Raw genomic sequence first — 22,949 nt, 5'->3', positions numbered from 1 at the left:
ATTGATTGTGGATCCAAATAAGATGAAGCCGTTAAGAGTTTCAAACTTTTCTCCATCTGTTATAATTTTCCTATTGGTCATGTGGTGAGAATTTGTGTTTTCTTGATGCTAAGATGTCATCCGTAATGAAGGCTGCAATCTGTGATCTTCTGCAACAAGTACTTCAAGTCCTTCTTCCTTTCAGCAAGCAAGGTTACGTCATTTCCATAACGAAGGTTATTGAGTCTTCCTCTAATCTTGATGCTACATTATTCTTCGTAGAGTGCAGCTTCTTGAATGATTTGCTTAGCATACAGATTGAAAAGATATAGAGAAGAGATACAGTCTTGATGCACACCTTTCTTTATTTTAACTCATATAGTTTTCCCTTGCTCTTTTTGCTTGATCTACATACCAGTTTCACATGTACACAATTAACTGTTCTGTGATTCTCATTCTTGTCAAGGTTATAGTTTGTTATATGATATACACAGTTAAATGTCTTTGCATAGTCAATGAAGCACAAGTAGACATTCTTCTGGTATTTTATGCTTTCAGCCAGAATTCATAAGCAATGATACCATAAGCAAAGTACCAGGACTTCTTCTAAATCCTTCTTGATTGCCAGCTTTTTTCTGTTTTCTGTTCTAGCCATTTTTAAATTATCTTCAGCAGTATTTTGCTAATGTGATATTACTGATATGGTTAGATGATTTCCACTGTCTATTGGATCATCTTTCTGGGGAATTGGGGCAAATAAAGATCTCTGCTAGTCCGTGTCTTTGGAATTACAGTACAGTTTCTTATAAGTAGGCCACTAGAGCTCAAGGGCTGGCCCCTCCTAACAGTGAAAGGATGCACCCTTACTTAGTGCATACCTGACCTGATTTAAGCTATAGAGTATCTGCTTTTTTTGTCAACATGATGTCTTCTTTAGTTCATGTTCACGTTCCGCATGTACAAAATTTTCATTCTTCTCAGTGTTTTCCATAATTTATTATGATCCACATAGTTGAATGCTTTGCGTAGTCCATAAAACACAAATAAACTCTTTCTAGAATTCTCTGCTTTAGCTAAGATAAGATCTGTTTAACATCAGGTATTATATCCCTCATTCCATGACCTCTTCTGAATTCTGTTTGAATTTCTGGCAGTTGCTTATCAGTGTTCTGTTCCAGCCATTTCCCAATTGTCTTCAGCAAGATTTTACTTGTATATAATAGTAATGATACTGAAAACTATCAAAGAGCCTTCAGTATGAAATTGTTTGATAATTTCTACATTCTGTTGTGTTGGTTTTTTGGTGGTTTTTTTTTTTTTCTGTTGGTTGACCAGGTAGCTGACTTGAAAGGTTTTTGGCATTCATTAAGGGTTGCTTGCATCTCTGTGTTGAAATACTTCAACTGATAATCTTGTCAATTCAAAGAAACCCTTTTTGTTCCCCTCATGCCTTCAGTGCAGTGTGAACATCTTCCTGCATTACCATTGGTTCTTGATTATATGCTACTTCCTGCAATAGGTGGATGTGACCTAATCCTTTCTCATATAATGAGTCTGTATTCCTCATTTTCTTTTGATACTTTTTGCATCATTCATTTTGCTCATTGAATCCTTCGATCTTAGAATTTGGGATTTTAATCTTTCCTTCTGTTCTCTTCAGTTCAGCTTGAGAAATACATGATGTGTTACTCCCTTTTGGGTTACCAACTCCAGGCCTTGACACATTTAGGTATAATATTTTGTCTTGTCAAGCTGCCATTGGAAATCTTCTGTTTGGCTCTCTTTATATTATTCTTTTTGGTTTAGTTTCCGTAAGCCTCTTTTGACATCTACGTTCCAGAATCTCTTATGACATCTATTTTAGACTTTTGTATCTTTCCTTTTTAATAACTTTTTGCTTCTATATGATGTACTCTCTGTTATTTCACATCTTTTCTACCCTTAAGTTGTTTATGTCTGTTGCATCAGTTGTATTCTTGGGTGGTTTTTAAATTCAACTGGGGCAATCTCAAGGTCTTATCTTGGCTCTTGTGGATGTTTAAAAATTTTCTTCAGCTTCACTTTGAATTTACATATGAGTAATATATTTATTCCAGGGTCGGTTTCTGATCTTATTGAGCTTTTCTACTATTTTTTTTCTACAGAAGTATTCTTTTTATTCCCGTATAGTCCAGCAGGTGAAGGCCGTATGTATAGTCACTGTTTTTGTTTAGTTTGTAATGTATTTCTAATGCACAGAATTCTGTTATGCAACCTCCAGAGTCATTTCTATCGCCACAACCATATTTTCCAACTACAATCCTTTGTTTTCAGTTTCTGCATCCTAGTCAGTAGTTATTATTACTGCATGATGATTGTATATTTGATCCATTTCAGACTGCAAAAGTTGGTAGAAATTTTCAATTTGTTCATCTTTATATCTAGTTATTGGGGGGGTGTTCCTAATAGTTATAATATCAGGTCTTTCTTACACATGTATGAATATTATCTGTTTCCTTGTTTTATCAATGAACACTATACCTTCTTCAATTTATCATTCCTGCCATAGTAGGTCATGTAATTGTTTGATTCAAAATGTCAAGTGCCTTTGAGCTGTGGTGTTGAAGAAGATACTGAATATCTCAGGTACTACCAAAAGAGCAAACAGGTAAGTCTTGGAGAATATGCAGCCAGAATGATCCATGGAGGTAAAGATGACAAAGTTTTGTCACACATACTTTGGATTCCTTAGAGGAATACATCATGCTTGGAAAGGTGGAGGGTCAGCAAAAGAGAAAACCTTCAACCAAATGGATTGACACAGTGACTGCAGCCGTGGGGTTAAGTTTGTCAGAAATTACTACAATGGTGCAGGATATAGGATTGGACAAGGTTCCTAGGGTTGCTAAGAGTCATACTTGACTTGAGAACACCTAACAACATCAATACCCTTGGTACCCACAGTAAAAAAAAAATCGAAAGATATATTTTAGTGCATTGTTGTTGATTGCCATTGAGTCAAGCATGACTCATAGAAACCCTAGGAAGTAAAGGCCTGATGTTTTTCTGTAACTTTTGTCATTTACCAAAGTTCATAGAGTTTACAGATCACTTGTTTAGGAAGTGGATGCCACTCCTGCACTATTGCATTAGCCAAATACTATGTAGTGTTGAAAATCGGTGAACTTGTAAAACACTGTGCAACATGAATGAACCTGGAAGACATTATGCTGAGTGAAATATCTTGAACACGAAAGGATAAACACTGCATGACACGTTTGTTATAAAATAAGGCTAACATAAGGGCTTGTGGGAGAACAAGAAGAGTGACTAAATAATGAATATTGCACTGGAACAGATGAGTGGAAGGTCTGTTTGAAGGCAGTGTATGATTGGACTTTATGCATGTGAAAATTGACAGTCTAGAACACTGGTGCATTACAAAGTGGACTGGAGGAAAGATAAGAAAAAAGCAGGGAGGAAAATGTGCAACAGCGAATAAATAAAGCCCAACCTTTCTGTAAATTTTCATTAAAATCACAGTGTGTGTGTGTGTGTGTGTGTGTGTGTGTGTGTGTGTGTGTGTGTTGTCAAGCACCTCCCTAAAGTATTAAGGAGTTTTGACAGCTGATTTTGAACTTCTCTGACGATTGTTTCCACAGATGTTCTTGGTCTGATATCTTTATCATTCAGCAGCTAAGGTTCATGTGTATCAGTTGCCATTTGTGTTTTTAAAAAAAGGATATATGTAGTGAGTAAATCATTGATCCTACCAAATTCTTTCATTCATTTGCCAGTCTTGTTTCTGTCATCACATCCATAATTTCTAGCTGCCAGTCCTTCATTGTTTCCCAACTTTTGCATTCCACTTTCCAGTTTTTATGAGTGCACCTTAATTGCATAATTGAAATTGGAAGCATTGATTTCAGACTGGAAAAGTTGGTACAAATGCTCAATTTCCTCATCTTTGGCTTTAGTTGTTAGTGCATATGTATGAACAATAGTTGTACTAACAGGTCTTCTTTACATACAGGTAGTATTCTATCAGTTGATGAGGATGGCACAACATAGTGTAAAGCTTAGATCCATTATTGATAGAGTTGCTATGAGTTGTAGTGGATTCAAGGGTACTTGACAACATTTCACATTTCACTTATTAATGGTTGTTGTGATTTTTCTCCATTGTAAGTCATGCCAAATCAACATTGAATGTCCATTATAAGCTGAACGCTTATTCCATCCTTGTGATTAAGGTAGCCTGTACTTTGAAAAGGGAAACTCTTACCCACTTTCAAGCTGTAGAGCTTATCTTCTGTCACTAGTCCAGTTAGTGCTCTAATGCTATTCATAGGGTTTTGAAGAGCTCATTATTTCGACAGTTAGATGGCTAACCCTGCTTCTTAGTCTGGAAGCTCTGCCAATATACCTGTCCACCATGAATAACTTGAATGGTATTTGAAATACCAGTCACATAGCTTGCAACGTAACAGCAATATACAAACCATTAGAGTGTGGAAAACTGACCAGTGAATAGTGGGAACACTCAGAAAAAATGAATATGAGTATGCCCATTGTTACCACTTCTGTTCGGTATTGTATTAGAAGTACTTGCTAGGGCAAGACGACAAATAATTGTTGATATGTGTCAAAGCGACTTATAACGACCCAAGTACAACAGCCCTGAAACCTGCTCTATCGTATGCCAAGTTTACTGTCTCCAACACACCTACCCTCATTACTGAAGTCACTGTATCAATCCATCTCATCGACAGTCTCCCTTTCTTTCTCCTTCCCTCCACCCTCCCAAGCATGATGTTCTTCTCCAAAGACTCGTCCCTCCTTGCATCACGCCCAAAGTAATGTCAGACAAAGCCTCAGAATCCTTGCCTCCAAATAGCAGGTTGGTTTGAACTTCTCTAGGACGAACCTCTTTGTTTCCTGGCAGTCCATGGTGTATTGAATACTCATCTCCAGCACTGCAGCTCAGAGGTATCAATTCTCTTTCTATCATCCCTAGTCATTGTCAGGCTCTCTGATGCATAGCAATCAATTGCAAAGACTATGGCCTGGATTAGGCACACCTTAGTATCCAGTCTCATTGTTCTTCAGTACTATGGAGAGGTCCCTCACAGCTGACTTTACCAATGTAATTTGTCTTATTATTTCCTGGCTGCTGGTACCAAGAGTGTTGACTGTAGAATCAAGCAAACTAAAGCCTTTATCAGTCTCATTCTCTTCACCATCCATAATGATGCTGCCAGTCAGCCCAGTGGTGAGAATCTTTGTTTTCTTGATGTTGAGCTTCAATTCATATTGAAGGCTACAGTCCTTGACCTTCTGCAGCAAGTGTTTCAGGTCCTCCTCAGTTTGAACAGGCAGGGTTGTGTCATCTGCATAATGCAGGTTGTTGATGAATCTTCCTCAAATCCTGATGCCACATTCCTCCTCACACAGCCAAGTCTCCCAAATTAGCTGTTCTGCATATAGATTGAAGAGGTATGGAGACAGAATACATCCCTGACGTATACCCTTCCCAGTTTTGAACTATGTAGTGTTTTCTTGCTCTGTTCAGATGACTGCCTCCTGGGCCAAGTATAGATTTTGCATAAGCACAATCAAATGTTCTGAGGTTCCCATGCTACTCAGAGTCAGCCACAGTTACTGTGATCTAAACAGTCAAACACCTTTGCATAGTCAGTGAAACACAGATATACATTCCTCTGGTACTCTACTTTCTGCCAATATCCATCTAGCAAATACAAGAGAAGGAAATAAAAGGCTTCCAGATCGGCAAAGAAATGGTTAAACTGTTGCTATATGCGTATGACATAATAGTGTAAACAAAAAACTCCAAGGACTCAAAACCAAGAAAAACAGTGATTAGAGCTAGTAGACCAGTTGAATAGAGTGGCAGGCTATAAGATCAGTATACAAAAATCAGTGAGATTCTTGCACAGTAACAAAGAAAACACAGATAAGGAAACTAAGAAAGAAACAACATTTATAGTAGCCAACCACAAATTGAGAAACTTAGGAATAAACCATTTTTCCTCACCTTTTCATCTCTGGCATAGTAGATCATGATTATCTGATTCAGAATGTCATATGCCAGTCCATCTCATTTCACCAGTACTTAATATGTCAATATTTGTGCATTCTATTTCTTTCTTAACAATATCCAGTTTTCTTACGTTCATGCTTCTCACATTCCAGTCACATCAAAAGCCCCAAGAATCACAGCTCTACTCTAAAGCACATGGTATTACCATGAATCAGAATCAACTTGATGGCAACTAGTATGGAAGAAAAATAGGGGGATGAGAGGAAGCAATGCAAATTCTTACTCCCTTTTAATTTGTTAAAATTATTGAAATAGTAATTATGCTGAAACTTCATCTTTAGTAGTACAGTTGTGTCAAACTTCCTTTCTGGTTTCCATATCTTTTTTTTTTTTTTTTCGTAGAATCTTTTTTTATTCAGAAAAGAAAAACCCAAAAAACAAAAAGTTTTGAACCACACACAGGAGGGGTATGGGTAGGGGGCGGTATCTGTCCATCCAGTCCTGCCCCCTGCCCATATGGTTTTGGCAGCAATAAAGGATGCGGGGTAATGGCCCCAAAAAATAAAAATGGTGTATGTGTATGGGAAGGATAGGGGTGCAAAAGCAGTGGGGAGTGGTGGGGTAAGGGGCAGACGAGGTCAGTACTGGGCACGCCGCAGGTGAGAGGCCATTTCATAACATTTCTTGTTGATCAAACCACCGTGGGCACCTTCTTTGCCCATCAGCAGGACTGACAGTAAGGTTGAAGGTAGGTGCTCTGCCAGTACTCTTGGTGCAAAGATCCATGGTATATTCCCCATCCACTAGCAGTGAGTCCCGGATCACAGAACATTTCTGGCCCCCAAGTGTCAGCCCATTCACAAAAAAACTTGACCGGTCTTTGCCAACAAGAACTCCAACCTCAGCTGGCGTGATGTTAACGAAGGTTTTCCCGGGGACAGCGGCCCAGACGGAGGGCGAGTCCTTATAGCCCACGATGGCTGCGTCCTGACAGGTCCCGTCCGCCATGAGGTTGTCGATGTAGGCGTTCCACCCGGCCATGTCTCTTCTATTGGACTGTTCTAAGTGTTGTTGCTGGGGCCGTGGGTAGAGCTCCGGCTGCCTCGGTCTGGCGGACGGGGGAAGCAGAGAGCTCGGGGGCACGTGCTACCGTCCAGACCGCAGAGGCTCTTCTAGCTGTCGGTTTCCATATCTTTGATAACCTCTTAGTATAATTAGCACTTGGTCAGCACATGGAGCTTCAGCTTCAAATAAAGATCAACATATAAGTAAACTATCCTTTTTGTGTATCTTAATGAAATTAGATTCCTTTTGACAGTGAAAGAATTTTTCTTTTACTTTTCAAAGAGAAGAGCAAACTCGGGGGAAGGGGTGGGCAGGGAGAAAAGTGCAACAATGAATCCACAGTCTGTAAATTTTCATTAAAATGAATAATACTAATAAAAAGGAAAACATTAGATTCCTTTTGCAACTTGTTAATGACTGTAAATTCAGTATTTGCACCTAGTGACATTAAGCCTTGCAGCTTAATTATTATATAATTAATAGAGCACTGAAAAAGTAATCCTCTCCAATATGTATACCTAGTAATTTGTTTTGAGATATGAAAAATTAGAGAAATTGGATCATTTAGTTATAACTTACTAAGTGGAAAAGCAGTGTTTGAAAATTTTTATAAAATTTACAAGTTTTGTAATTTATTAAAAAGATATTAAATGCTTCTAGATGTGCTAAACATTGAAGGTGATTTTTTAAAAAAATGTATTCCATGACCAATTTTTTTTCTCATTTAATCAAGAAATACATATTGAACCTATTGTAGTTGTTAGGTGCTGTTGAGTCAAGCAAGACTCTTAACGACCCTATGAACAAAAGATCTTAATCCTGTCCTGCACCATCCCCACACTTTCTGCCACACAAGAGCCATCTGGTCAATCAGAGTCATCTGTGTCAGTCCATCTTTTTAAGTGTCTTCCTCTCCTTTGCCAGTCCCCCACCCTTCCTAGCGTCATGTCCTTCTCCAAGGAATTGCACCTTCTAGCAACATGTCCAATATATGTGAGGCAAAGCCTCATCATTCTTACCTCCAAAGAGCATTCTGGCTGCACCCTCTCCAAGACATATCTGTTTGTTCGCTTGGCTGTCCATGGGATGTTCAGTATCACAGCTCAAAGGCATCAATTCTTTGTCTGTCAACCTTATTCATTGTCCAATTCTTGTGTGCATAGCTAGTAATCGGAAAGGTGATGGCCTGAATCAGATGCACCTTAATCCTCAAACTGACATCACTACTCCTCAGTAATTTAGAAAGGTCCCTAACTGCTGCAGGCTTTCCCATTGTAGTACAGCTCCTTATTTCCTTACTGCCAGTACCAAGGGTGTTAATTGTGGATCCAAGCAAGATGAAACTGTTGACAGTTTCAATCTCCTCTCCATCCATCTAATAGTAGTAGTATGTATATGAATTTTAAGAATCCTACCTAATTCATTGCTTTCTAACTGTGTGGCATTGCATGACTTTTACTTACTCTTTGTATCTTAACTCCCTCATCTGTAAAATATAGTTAAAAACCAGTCTTAACAGTATTGTTATGATTCAGTGAGTTAACGAGTTTAGTGTTCAGGATAGTTCTTTGTCGATGATAAGTGCCAAATGAATGTTTACTAACATAGTAGGGAGCCCTGGTGGCTTAGTGGTAGTAAGATGTTTTGCTGCCAACCCAAAGACATGCAGTTTGAATCCACTAACTACTCCAAGCAAGAACGATGGATGATCTTCTCCTAAATGAGAAAAAATGCTGGAAGGGCAGCTATGAGTTGGTTCTGTCTTGACAGTACATTACAGAAACAGCAACTAATATAGGGAAGTCTGGCGGTAACTCAAAGGCATGCCTCTGTGTGGTTCAAATCCACAGTAGCTCTAAGGAAGAGGGCCGGGGGATCTCCTCATATTTGATACAAAACCTTCAAAAATCTGATGGAGGTTCAGCTGTCAGTCGATTTAATAGCTATAAATGAGAGAACTAACATAAAACAAGATGTCTGCCATCTGAAAATTAACAAGGAGAATGAGATATTATATATAATAACATAATAATAGATATTTTATAGTCATAGGGAGATTATTTAGGTAAATAAATTATTACAGTCAAGGATACCAGTGCAGGAGTCCTGGTCGGACCCTAGTTAAAGTGATTGTCTACTAACCAGTAGGCTAGTGATTTGAACCCACAAGCCACTCTGCAGGAAAAAAAAATAAGTGGTAGTCTGCTTCTCTAAAGAGTACAGCCATAAAATCCTATGAGGTAGTTCTATTCTGTATTATAGGGTCATTATAGATCAGAATAGACTCTGACAGTGGAGTGGCAGGGCATTTATTTCCTTGTGAGTACATTTCTAATGATAGCTAGCCATTATATTTTTTTTTATTTTACTTATTATATTTTTACTCTCTTCTGGTACAAGTTAGTAAAAACTCATATGAAAATTGTGAGTCCCTTTAGGTTTAGAATTTTAGTACGTATCTGTTGTGTATGTTTGTGCTGGATGATTTCGTTTGCAATTATGTTTTTCTTGACTCAGAAACAAGCCATGTAGGGGTAAAGGAGTGATTTTAAATTCCTGCCTTTCTTTAGATGCCAGTTGACACACAATTTACAAATGTTGTTTCATTCTCACATTTGGTATTATCTGTAATGTACTCTTTTCTAGATAGAAAAACTGGCTTAAGTAGATTGTGACTTACCAGTACCGTGCTACTATCTATTAGAAACTGGTGCTTGGAAAAAAAAATAAAATAAACTGGTGCTTGGAGCCCATCTCTTTTCATTTTAAGAAATTACTTCAGTATTAATAAACAGCTAAAATGTTTAATGAGCTTAAGAAAGAAAAATTTTGTTCTAACCAGAGAATATGGGAAAGGAATGGGCAATCTTCTGTGCAATTAACTGCCTCTGAAAACCTTCCAGCAGGTCAGCTGTAGGTCAGTTCTGACTTAGTGGTATACAACATTCAGAGAATATATCTGTGTTTCATTGACTATGCAAAGGTGCTTGACTGTTTAGATCACAGCAAACTGTGGCTGACTCTAAGAAAAATGGGAATCCCAAAACATTTGATTGTGCATATGCAGAACCTATACTTGAACCCAGAAGCAGTCGTCTGAACAGAGCAAGAAAACACTGCATGGTTCAAAATTGGGAAGGGTATATGCCAAGGATGTATTCTGTCTCCATACCTTTTCAATCTGTATGCAGAACAGCTAATTTGGGAGACATTTGGCTGTGTGAGGAGGAATGTGGCATCAGGATTTGAGGAAGATTCATCAACAACCTGCATTATGCAGATGATACGACCCTGCTTGCTCAAACTGAGGAGGACCTTGAAGCACTTACTGCAGAAGGTCAAGGATTGCAGCCATCAATATGAATTGAAGTTCAATATCAGGAAAACAAAGATTCTCACTACTGGGCCGATTGGCAGCATCATTATGGATGGTGAAGCGATTGAGATTGTTAACAGCTTTAGTTTGCTTGATTCTACAGTCAACACTCTTGGTACCAGCAGCCAGGAAGTCAAGAGACAAATTGCATTAGTAAAGTCAGATGTCAGAGACCTCTCCAGTGTACTGAAGAACAACAGTGTCAGGCTGGATACTAAGGTGTGCCTGATCCGGGCCATCGTTTTTGCAGTTGCATGTTAGACATCAGAGAGCTGGACAATGACTAGGGATGATAGAAAGAGAATTGATGCCTTTGAGCTGTGGTGCTGAAGAAGAGTACTGAATATACCATGGAAAACAAACAGATTTGTCTTGGAGAGGGTGAAACCAGGCTGCTCATTGGAAGCAAGGATTCTGAAGCTTCATTTGACATACTTTGGGCATGTTGCACGGAGGGACCAATTCTTGGAGAGGGACATAATGTTTGGGAGGGTAGAGGGACAGTGTAAGAGAGGAAGACCCTCAATGGGATGGATCGATTCAGTGATTGGGGTAGTGGGATTAGGTGTGTTAGAGACAATGAGGTTGGCAAAGGATAGAGCAGGGTTTAGAGCTCTTGTATGTAGGGTCGCTGTGAGTCACAAGTGACTTAATGGCATATAACAATAACAGCAAGGCTCTTAAAAGCCTACCTTCTAGTCTTTGTGACTTCTTCTGCCATGATGGTCAAAGTAATTGTCATGGAGCTGGAACCTACTCAAAATCAACTGCACAATGGATTTTTAGAGGCTGTAAATCAAATGGTAGGTGATTGCCCATCTTTCATAGGAGGAACCAGCATGGAAGTGAGGGAAAATGAGACTGAGGCAGTAAACTACGATGTTTTAAAAGCAAGCATATTTCATTCCAGATTATGTTACTAACTAGCTGTGACTATGGGAAGATTATTTTACTACTTCTATCCTCCTTAGCTAACTTATAAAATAGTTTTAATAATATATACTTTATGGTTAATATTTAAAAATGTCACCTAAAGCCCTAGTGACTAATATCTAACATGGTAGACTGGTAAACAACAGGTCGGCATTTTTAATTAGCTTACTCCTCTGTGCGTAGTCGTCTTGTAAAAACAGTGCAGCTGGTATGAGGATGGCAACTTATGAGCTCTGTTAACTCCACAGAGGAAAGAATCCCTATTCATATATCACCAGCACAAAACAGATTCCTATAAGATTAGACATTGTTCTGTGCTCCAGCACCTTCCTCTATCAGTTCTAATTAAATGCTTTCTAGGCTCTAACTCTTCTATTACTGGGTCCACTGATATGTTGCAATACCCATAAAGAACCCTGAGAGTACTCATAATTAATGTTTAATAGGGATATTAGCATATTAAAATTAAAATAGGAAACAGTTTACAATTCTTCAAGTAAGACATCTCTTAGACTGCTTACAGGCCCTCTGGCTTTCAGCATCATTACTCTGAGCCAGTGCTACACAGTTGCTTTAGTAAGGATGTTTTCCCTATACCCTCCAGTAAATTTGGGGTAGACCCTTTTGGCTCTGGCTCTGTGAGGCAGCAATTCTAGTTCAGCTCTGTTTCACCTTAGTCTCTGACTCTGTACCACCTCTGCTGCTTCTGCTGATCTAATTTCTGTCCTGGTCCTGGCATGTCTTGCACAGAAATCTTTGTCCCAAAAGGGTGTGCTGCACTCTGTCTTCCTGCTTTCTTATAGTAGTGAAATTTCAGATGTCTGCCTCGGAACCTATTAAATTAAAGCCATAATGAATGGCAAAACTAACCAGTTCTCTCATCACTATACCACATATCTTGTGTACATGTCCCAGAACACTTGATCATGGTTGTGTGAAACCTATATTTGGATCAGGAGGCAGTTGTCAGAACAGAGTAAGAAAATGCTGTATTGTTCAGATTTGGGAAGGATGTGCACCAGGGATGTGTCCTATCTCTATACCTTTTCAATCTGTATCCAGAAAAAGTTATCTTGGAGGCTGGGCTCTGTGGGGAGAAATGTAGCATCAGGACTGGAAGAAGATTCATCAACAATCTGCATTATTCAGATGACACACCCTGCTTACTGAAACTGAGGAGAACCTGAAGCACTTGCTGCAGGAAGGTCAAGGACTGCAGCCATCAATATGGATTGAAGATCAACATCAAGAAAACAAAGATTCTCACCACTAGGCCCATTAGCAGCATCATTATGGATGGTGAAGAGATTGAGATTGTTAACAGCTTTAGTTTGCTTGATTCCACAATCAACACTCTTGGTACCAGCAGCCAGGAAATAAAAAGACAAATTATTTGGGGGAAATCAGCTGTCAGGGACCTCTCCAAAGTACTGAAGAGCAACAGTGTCAGGCTGGAGATGAAGGTGCGCCTGATCCAGGCCATACTCTTTGCAATTGCTTGGACAATGACTAGGGATGATAGAAAGAGAATTGATGCCTTTGAGCTGTGGTGCTGGAGAAGAGTATTGAATATACCATGGACTGCTAGGAGAAAAAAAACAGGTTCATCTTAGAGAGGGTGAAACCAGGCTGTTTCTTGCTGGTAAGGTTTCTGAAGCTTTGTCTGACGTACTTTGGACACACTGCAAAGTGGGCCCAGTTCTCAGAGAGGGACATCATGCATCGAAGGGTGGAGGGACAGTGCAAGAAAGGAAGACCCTCGATGGGATGGATTGATTCAGTGACTGGGGTAATGGGGGTAGATGTGTCAGAGACAGGGAGGTTGGCAAAGGATAGAGCAGGGTTTAGGGCTCTTGTACGTAGTGTCGCTGTAAGTCACAAGCGACTCAATGGCACATCACAACAACAACAACTCTAATTCACAGCATTAGTGTAGTCCTACTCTGCAGTGTGGTGAGAATGTCAAAGCCAGTGGCTGGGAATCCATTTTTAATGATCAATCTGTTGCACCATACTCCTGCTGTAAAGATTTTGACTCTCAGAAGCCCCATGAAGAGTTGATGTGAATGAGAGCTGCCTCAACAACATTGGATAGTAGATAGATCAGTGAGAAATTTAAGTTTGAATTAAATTGGTTTTATCATAAGCATATACCTCAAGTGGCAGGATCTTTGATGGATACTAATTTTGCCTTAAAAATTGTTGTGTGATAATAACAGAGCACAAGGCCTTTTGATGATTGGGAATGTGGGAACTTAACACAAGTTATTTTTATTGGGCGTAGTATTTTATTATCTTTAAAAACTTCAGAGCAATTACTGATATTTATCAAATGAGATAATGTTACTTTGAGATGTATAGTGTAAAGAGTGCCATGCAAATGAAGGAGACTTAAAAATATGTATAATACTGAATCCCAAATATTGCATAGTTTGTGAGAGAAACACTTCCATGCTTTGAATCACCATTTAAAAATATAAAACTTTTCAATTCTATATTGTTACTCAGTTAATGTTTATAATTGTAAATATAATTTAAATTTTTAAATTTTACTCTTTCAAATGATGTTTCTATTTTGAATTCATTATTAAAGAGACAAAATTAATTAATTTGATAATTTTGGCTTTTTAAAGTAGATAAATCTAGCCTGAAATAAGGATCCTTGAGAAAGCATTATAGAAGAGAAAGAATATTGTTATCCATATAAACATGACAGTAGCTTTTTAAAAAAATATAAGGAATGCGTGCGTATCTTAGTGTACAATAAAAATACAATATTTAAAATCACTTTAGCTTATAGATATGGAACATAAGCAACGTAAGTAAAAAGGCAATAGGATATTAAAGAGCTGCAGCATGGACAGATACATACACACCCATGTTCACTATAGTGTTATTGATAATAGTAAATAGATTGAAATGACAGAAGTGTCCATCAACAGATGAATGATTAAAGAAATTTGTGGTACATTTTTATGATTATTACTTATCACTAAGAGACAATCAGACATTTATACACATAGAACCAATCTTGGAGAGTTAACAAGAATGGCAGAGAGATAGGAACAAAAATTAATAGATAAGTACATGAAGTGAGGGAAAGGATGACTTGATAGATTGATTACAGAATGGGTTTAGGCACACCAAAGATTGTGATCATAACAGAGGACCAGGTAGGGTTTTGATCTGTTGCACGTAAGAGTTGAGCTGACTCATAGCATCCAACAACAATAAACCTTAAAACTGAGAGTTTAAATTTTGAATTTGTGTTCTTCAGAGAATTGACAGAATCAGGGAGCAGTATTGATAGATACTAAATGACTGTTAAGCTCCTAAATCCTATTCTAATAAGTTTGGAAGCAAAGAGAAGCATTTTATAAAATACAGATAATAGGCCTACTATTGTGGGTCCAGTACTTCTGTAGCGCTTTCTGCAGAAGATCAAATACTACAGCCTTCAATATGGATTATATCAGAACATCAAGAAAACAGAAATTCTCACCACTGAATCAGTAGGTAGCATTGTCATAGAGGGAGACGAGATTGACATTTTCAGCTACTTCATCTTACTTGAAATCACAATCAACACCATTGGTACCAACAATCAGTAGATCAGAAGACATACTGCATCGGAAAGTCTACAGTTAGGGATCTTTCCAGATTATTGAGGAGCAGTGACATCAGTTTGAAGACTAAGGTGAATCTGATTTAGGCTGTGATGTATTTTTTTTTTCCCTCATTTGTCATGCATCTGAAAATAAGAATGACAGAATAACAGAGGTCTTTGAGCTGTGATGTTAGAAAAGAGTTATGAATATCCCATGGACTACCAAAAGAACAAACAGCTATGTCTTGGAGAAGGTATAATCAGAGTGTTTCTTGGAGACAAAGATGACAAAGTTTTGTCACACATAGCATTGGGCATGTTGCTAGGAATGTCTTGGAGAGGCACATCATACTTGGAAAGGTAAAGGGTAGGCGAAAGAGAGGAAGAGCTTCAACTAAATGAATTGACACAGAGACTGAAATAATTGGTTCAATTATGTCAGAAATATTGAGGATGACAACAGGATAGGATAGTGTTCAAGCCTTTTGTTCACAGGGTTTCTATGAGTTGTACTCAACTCAGTGACACCTAACAATCTATTAAGAAGAAAAGTTAATATAGTATTTGCACTTGATATTACTACATGCCAGGCAACATTCTAAGTGTTATATATATAAGTGTTGTGCTGTTGAGTCAGAGCCAACTCATAGCTGACTCTCCAGCTTTTTGGTGTTTTGTTTTTTGGTGTGTTTTTTTTTTGTTTGTTTGTTTGGGGTTTTTTGTGGGTTTTTTTTTTTTTTTAGGTTTTTCCTGCGGAGCAGTAGGTGGATTTGAACCACCTTCCTTCAGGGTGGTGGTGAAACTCTACCCATTAGACCACCAGAGCATCCTAAATAATAACATTGTTGCTGTGTGCTGTCAACACGGAACTGACCTACAGCTGATCCTGCAGTGGGTTATCAGAGACAATGAATTGCAAGAGAAGATTGCTCATCCTCCTTTGCAGCAACTGGTGTATTAAAACCACATGCCTTCAGGATTGCAGCACAGCTTCTTACCTTTAGGCCACAATAGCTCCCTTTATGATAGCATTAATTGTCACAATAGCACTGGGGTAGATGCTGTTACTTTGCTTTAACTTATTAAGTAAATGATCCAAATTTAATTGTCTTAAGGCATTGATTGCAAAACAGGTAGCTGGAAACTGCTGAAGTCTGCTCTGTTAATACTATTCTGGTGGCTTACAACTCACTTTTAAAAAAGACAAATTGTATATGCCATTGCCCAAAAGACATATGAGTAGATGTATAATTATATGACTAAATTTTATCTCATACACTTTGCATATGATGTCAGGAGCAGCCAATCTTTGGAAAAAGAGATCATGCTGGGAAAAGTAGTCACATAATGAAATGAAGGTGTCAGTGGTATAGTGCCTTTGTTGATCTTTAGTTTTAAAAATATTCAAGCTGACTAAAGTTTTCTTTCTCTTCGTAACTATATTTTTTTTAATTATTAGACTTATGAGGGTAGAGTTTAAATATGTTGTTATGCATTATACCAATTAAGATTCAAAACAGTCACATGAAAAGAAGTCTCTAATATCTTTGGCACCCAAAGTCAAAAGACTCTAAAGGGACAAAGCTAGAATTTGAGACAAGATTACCTGATTTTATAACATTATTAGAATGATACTGAGAATGTGGACATAATTGTTGCTGCTTTGGACCTCCATAATAAAAATATGCTAAACTCAAAAAGAAATAAATACACTAAACTCAATACATAATCTCTTTTACAGCAACTCTGTTGAACTCATAATCTATTCAAGTGTAAAGAAACATAATGGAAAGAGAAAAGAAACTTATGAGATAAAGTAACCCAAGATCATCTATTAAATGGAAGCATTGGAATTCGAATAAAGATGTAACTACATAACCTGTACTTCTATTTTATTTAATTTTTTTTATGCCCCTGTATGTCTAAATTTCCATAGAGAAATTTACAAAATATAAACTCAAACACATTGCTGTTGAGTCAGGACCAATTTAAAGCTGACTTTCCATATCAAGTTTCTGAGACTAAATCACATGAGAAGAGATTGTACATTGTTTTACTTTGGTACCACTGATGAATTCACACCATCAGAGATGAATAGTTTTTGGTTAGCTAAAGGTTTAGTTGCACAACCTACGATTTCTTTTCTTCATTGAGACCTACGAAATAGAATATTAAACTAGAAATTTGGATAAATTTTCCATTTACCTAGTATTTTAGTGCTTGAGTTTATTTATTTTTATAAACTAATAACTGGGGCAATGAGGGTTTGATGTGTTGGAATTAATGAGACTGGTTCATAATAGGGCAGAGTTCAGAGCTGCTGTATATAGATGGGGTCACCATGGGTTGCAGGCAACTTGATGGCACATAGTAACAACAAGGTAATAAAGCTAATTTTCTTTCAGCTTCATTTGACTTTGTTTAAATTTATGTGACTTTAGGAAAAAGACTACTTGCTTGAGTATAATCAATGATGCAGTTTTTCAAAATGCAGTTAATAATACACTACATAGCCCCCTCCTTTTCCTGACAACTGATGGTGATGCCAGCTTTAATTTGTCATTTTTCTGTTGGTGATCTCTCTTTTTTATATGCATGCATTTAATAGGACAGTGTCCTTGGTGTGGATTTTATTTTACTTTTTCTGCTAGATAATTATAGGTTTCTTTACTGTATCAGTGAATTTGGATTTTTTCAGTCCTGGAAAATTTATAACCATTATCTCTTCAATTATACTTTTTTTTTTTTTTGTCATATTGGTCTCAATTTTGGGGAAGACTGTTGTCATATAGTAATAGTGTCCAACATATATTTTTGTTTGCTCAGTTTTCTACTTTCATATTTTATTTCTTTTAATAGTATTCCATACTTACTTATTTCATAATTGGTGGTGACTTTTATATATTAAAAACAGGTTATAGAAATTAATCATTGTTATGCTTTCTCCTACCTCATTCTTCTTTTTCTGGGTTTGGGGATTTTTAAAATTATAATATTGTTACTGATATTTTATCTTACTCATTATAAAACATGACCACCTAAATGGAGTCATTTTCTTAAAGTATTTGTGATATATATACTTGACAGGATTACTTCTGATCTAGGGCTACTTCAATATGCAGTTCAGTACTCTTAAGAAATCTTAACTTCAGCTTTATAAATTATGATAATTCAGCTTTGAAGTGATTTTTTGCGTGTATTTCACAACATTAAATATATCACTCAAGTGTAGTTGTCTCAGAGACAGTAAGTACAGAGCAGGATTGAGGGCTCTTGTACATAGGGTTGCTATGAGTTGCCAGTGTCTTGACGGCACATAACGAGTTATAATTGAATAATGTATAAAAGCATAAAATTGATTTTACAGAAATTTTAATTTCGATAATAAAAAAATTCTTTTACAACTTCATGTCTTTCCTTATTTTCTTTAGTTTATTTTAAGTATAGAAAAGCAATGCCTTTAATTCTCTGCCATTTTATGAGAACAGTAACAAAATATGGTCACAGTTAATGAAATTTACTTTTTCTCCTCGTATTTTCTTCAGTAGTGACTTATGATCAAAAAGCATGTTACTCAGCTTTGATAAATCATAAAATTAAAAAAATAGAATTATAGACGACTCACCAGTTTCAATCTAAACAGTCTCCAAAAGAATAGAAAATAGTATTCAGATGGTGGTTGTTATGTGCCGTCAAGTCATTTGCGACTCATAGCGACCCTATGTACAACAGCCCTAAACCGTGCTCTATCCTGTGCCAGTCTCATTGCCTCTGACACACCCATCCCAATTACCCCAGTCACTGAATCAATCCACCTCATAGAGGGTCTTCCCCTCCTGCGCTGTTCCTCCACTCTACCCAGCATGATGTCCCTCTCCAAAGACCTGTCTCTACTTACAACATGTCCAAAGTATGTCAGACGAAGCCCCAGAATCCTTGTCTCCAAGGAGCAGCCTGGTTTAACCCTCTTAGGATGAATCTGTTTGTTTTCTTGGCAGTCCATGGTACATTCAATACTCTTCTCCAGCACCACATCTCAAAGGCATCAATTCTCCTTCTATCCTCCTTAGTCATTGTCCAACTCTCTGATGCATAACAAGTGATTGCAAAAACCATGGCCTATATCAGGTGCACCTTAGTCTCCAGAGAGACACTGTTGCTCTTGAGTACTTTAGAGAGGTCCCTAACAGCAGACTTTCCCATCGCAATATGTTTTTTTATTTCCTGGCTACTGGTGCCAAGAGTGTTGACCGTGGAGCTGAGCAAACTGAAGTTGTGAACACTCTCAATCTCTTCGCCATCCATCCTGATGCTACCAATTGGTCCAGTGGTGAGAATTTTTGTCTTCTTGACATTGAGCCTCAGTCCATATGGAAGGCTGCAGTCAGGAAAGCACTATTCATTAAGCCAACAGGTAGAAACTATAAAAATGTCCACCACCTGATTAGTTGATAAAAAAAATTACATACAATAAAAAAGTTCTGATGGCATGGTATGTCATGTGTTGTGCTGTTAATCAGGAGATACAGTGCATATCCAGAAGTTCCTTTGCTGGAAAAAGTTGGGCAGTTTTTCTGCCTAAAATTTGAAGAGCCTTAAAAATCCAATGGAATGTCACTGTGAGTCAAAATCAAAGCAGTGAGCTGTGGGTTTGGTATTGGTTTTAACAAACTTCTGTAGTTAACTCTAAAAAAGTTAAGATACATGTTGTAACATGTATGAAGCTTGGTCACATGTAGTATGATTTCATTTATGTTACCTATCCAGAGTCGGTTTTTCTGAGGCTCCATCTAATATACTTTGGACATGTTGTGAGGAGGGACCGGTCCCTGGAGAGGGATATCATGCTTGGGATGGTGGAGGGACAGCACAGGAGAGGACGGCCCTCTGTGAGGTGGATTGATGCAGTGACTGGGATAATTGGGATGGGAGTGTCAGAGACAGTGTGATTGGCACAGGACAGAGCGGAGTTTAGGGCTGTTGTACATAGGGTCGCTATGAGTCGCAAGCGACTCGACGGCACGTAACAACAACAACATCCAGAGTCAGCAACTCCTTTAAGGTGATTGCCAGGGCATAAGACTGTAGGAAAGAAAGAGGACAAAGTTCTGGTTCTTTAAGGGGTGATGAAGTTGTTTTGAAACAAGATAGAAATTAATACACAACATTGTGAATGTTCCAAATGCTACACCAAATTTTACCATTTGAAAGTATTTTATCTTAAATTGAAGAGAAAGATTGAAAAAAGGAAATTGTTAGAATCTAGGTGCTTTACACATGAATGGTTTCATCAACTTTGAAGTTAAATATCTGTAGATACTCATATAGGATAGTGGTTTCTTTTCTAAATTGCATGCCAGTGATACTATCAGGAGGTCTGTGCTTTAGTTTATAAGTTTCTTGGCAATTGACTAAATACTTGATTTTTCTATATTTTTTCTTCCCTTTTTTTTTTAATTGTAAAAAGCATATATGGTTATCCAAGGGGTAAGGGTTAGGAGCAGAAGAGTGAGCATGAGTAGGGATAAAATCATAGGGTTGCATAATTTGCTGGGTGAGGGAAATGAGAAAGATCCAGCGGGGACCAGAAAAGACAGAGTAACGGTGGGCATAGCCCAATGATGATTTTTTTTTTTTAAACAAAGAAATTGTCTTTTTCATTTGTGGGTTTCTCATTTGGGAATGGGGTGTGGACTTCTCTGGCTGTTTCATGCTGAACAGAGAGAGGCATTGAGATGAAGAGGAAGGGGAACCTACTTTAACACTCTATTGATGGTCTTCAGTTGAAGCTGCATGCCTTCTTGTTCAGTTAGAAACTATTTTCATGACGTTTTCTGCCCTCTAGACTGCAAAGTGTTTACCTGTGTGAGTCCAGTGAGGGTGCCTGGTTAAACTTTGAGGCTCCATTCACCTTCACTTCCTTAGTTTGCCGTTATAATTCTCTTTTGTCTCTGGACCTGAGCTTAGAATTCAGGTCTGGAACAAGACTTAGTGTTCAGGTTACCTATAGGAAATGGAGCAAGCCAAGAGAGAACAAACTTAAGGGTTACAAAGAGAAGGGCTTTGGAGGTGTTACTTACAGATGTACTGGAGGAGGAGATGGAGTAAAGTGGCTTAGATAAAATTTCTTATACACACCAGGCAGCTCTCACCAACAATTTGATAAGCACTCCCTAGGGGCCAGGCAGCTCTCCCCAGGGGCTGGGTGGCAATCATCATGGGCCAGGCGGCACTGCCCTCCACCAAACCTCTTCTGAGGTCTGGACCTTGTACCCTACTGGACACCAAGGCCAGGGATAGCACTTCTGGCTCTAGCACCACCATCACTGTCACCTTCCTTTCCACCAGTGGTCTAATTGTAACTCAGAGTAGGCATTTTTACTTTCCCCTTCCACAAATGGATAAAGGGGAAGATTGGTGAACAGATCCACTCAAGATTGAAAAAGTAGTATAGGCAGTAGAACAAGCAAGCACTCAAACCAAGGTTGTCTGAAGTCAGGCTGTGAGGTGGCAAGTTCCACGTGATACTCGGGTTGGCCATCTTTGATCTTCCTCTGCCAGTTTAATTTAGTTCTTGATAGCAGTAGTCAAGAAATGAAAAGATGTGGTGGATTGAGGAAATCTTTTGTCGAGGATCTATCCACGGAAATCTTCACCGACAGCGAGATGTTCTGCCGAATCCAGTCCTTCACCTCCCGGTTCCATGGTGCGCCATGCAGACTGCAGGGCTGCAGAGGGTGGCCAGTGCCATGGGGCTTACCCATGGTTTTTCTAGAATCCATGTCTTCTTGATGTTTAGCTTCAATCCATATTGAAGACCTGTAATAAATTGTTTAACTGTTTAGGTATAGGTATAGATAAACTGTGGGCTGCAGGGGGACATGGTGGCCCGTTTCAATGGGGTGTGCCCCCAGGCTCCTCACACCGCTTCCTCCACTGCTGCCATCTTGGAGTCAGTACTTTACTTTCTAACTTAAAAGTGTGCCTCTTTGATCTTGATCGTTTCTTAACTTCTTTGAAAAATTTTGCCAGTTTCTGTTTGGGAAACATTGGAGCAGATAGGTTTGTTTTGTTGAAATTCTCTTGGTCTGTCATTGATAGATCACAGATTTCACTGTGTTTAACTTAAAAATTCTACCTTAAGTGGTAGAATCACCATTTGTTAGTATATTGACTACATTTTAAGACCATATGGATAGTGACAATGATCCAGTGTATAAAACTGGTTGGGTTTCGCTTTTCTTTTTAAATTTGTATGAAATCATCATATGCACAGCTTTGCTTATTTCAACAATATTTATATTCTTTATCACACTGGAGCCCTATTCACTATCAACATTAATTATCTTAATCTGAATGGTAGCGTTTGAAATGGTTTTCATCAACATTTTTACACTTCTGTGAACCATTTTTCAGACAGCTATCTAATTTTATGAATAGAGGATATGATGAGGCACAATAGGAATAATGAAAAAGTATAATTTAACCAAGTAAACAGTAATTTTTAAGCTCTCTAAATGATTTAAGATGAACTGAATATTAACAGTCCTTGTACTATGTGTTCAACCTTTAAGACTTAAAATATAATGGGCTTTCTGTGAAAATAATCATTAATTTTACATTTCAGAGTAGTAGAGTATATATACCAAATTGTTTTTCCCTGTAAAGCTGCAGGTGGCTGCTTGTGGATCACTTCATAAAATTCAGGCACTTTTCTTTTCTTTTTTTCATTATTAAATTTTATTAATTTTAATGAACATCTACAGAGATTTTAGGTTTTCATTCATTCATTGTTGCACTATTTTCTCTACCCTCTACCCAGTTCTTTCTTCTTTTTTCCCCCCTTGAAAGTCTTTTTTTAATTGTCCAATTGCCACAGTGCTTGTCAAAGCCAGTTCTGATTAATCTCCTTTGTCAGTGTGTCCTTTGCCATTCCCTATCACTCCTCC

The 22,949-nt window shown here is 38.0% G+C and overlaps 1 protein-coding gene and 1 pseudogene across 1 annotated transcript in view; one reads left to right on the top strand and one right to left on the bottom strand.

Annotated features, from left to right (window-relative positions):
- The window catches only part of ARID2 (AT rich interactive domain 2 (ARID, RFX-like)), a 270,114-nt gene that overhangs the window by 80,103 nt on the left and 167,062 nt on the right, over positions 1 to 22,949 (top strand). The window lies entirely within an intron of this gene.
- On the bottom strand, positions 6,658 to 7,060 carry LOC102855344 (annotated as a pseudogene).

The sequence above is a fragment of the Elephantulus edwardii genome, unplaced genomic scaffold (genome assembly GCF_000299155.1).
Source record: "Elephantulus edwardii isolate Elephantulus edwardi_28Jun2011 unplaced genomic scaffold, EleEdw1.0 scaffold00065, whole genome shotgun sequence".
In the NCBI taxonomy this organism is placed as follows: domain Eukaryota; kingdom Metazoa; phylum Chordata; class Mammalia; order Macroscelidea; family Macroscelididae; genus Elephantulus; species Elephantulus edwardii.
Note: the sequence above shows the minus strand (reverse complement) of the source record. Positions and strands in the feature narration are given on the sequence as shown.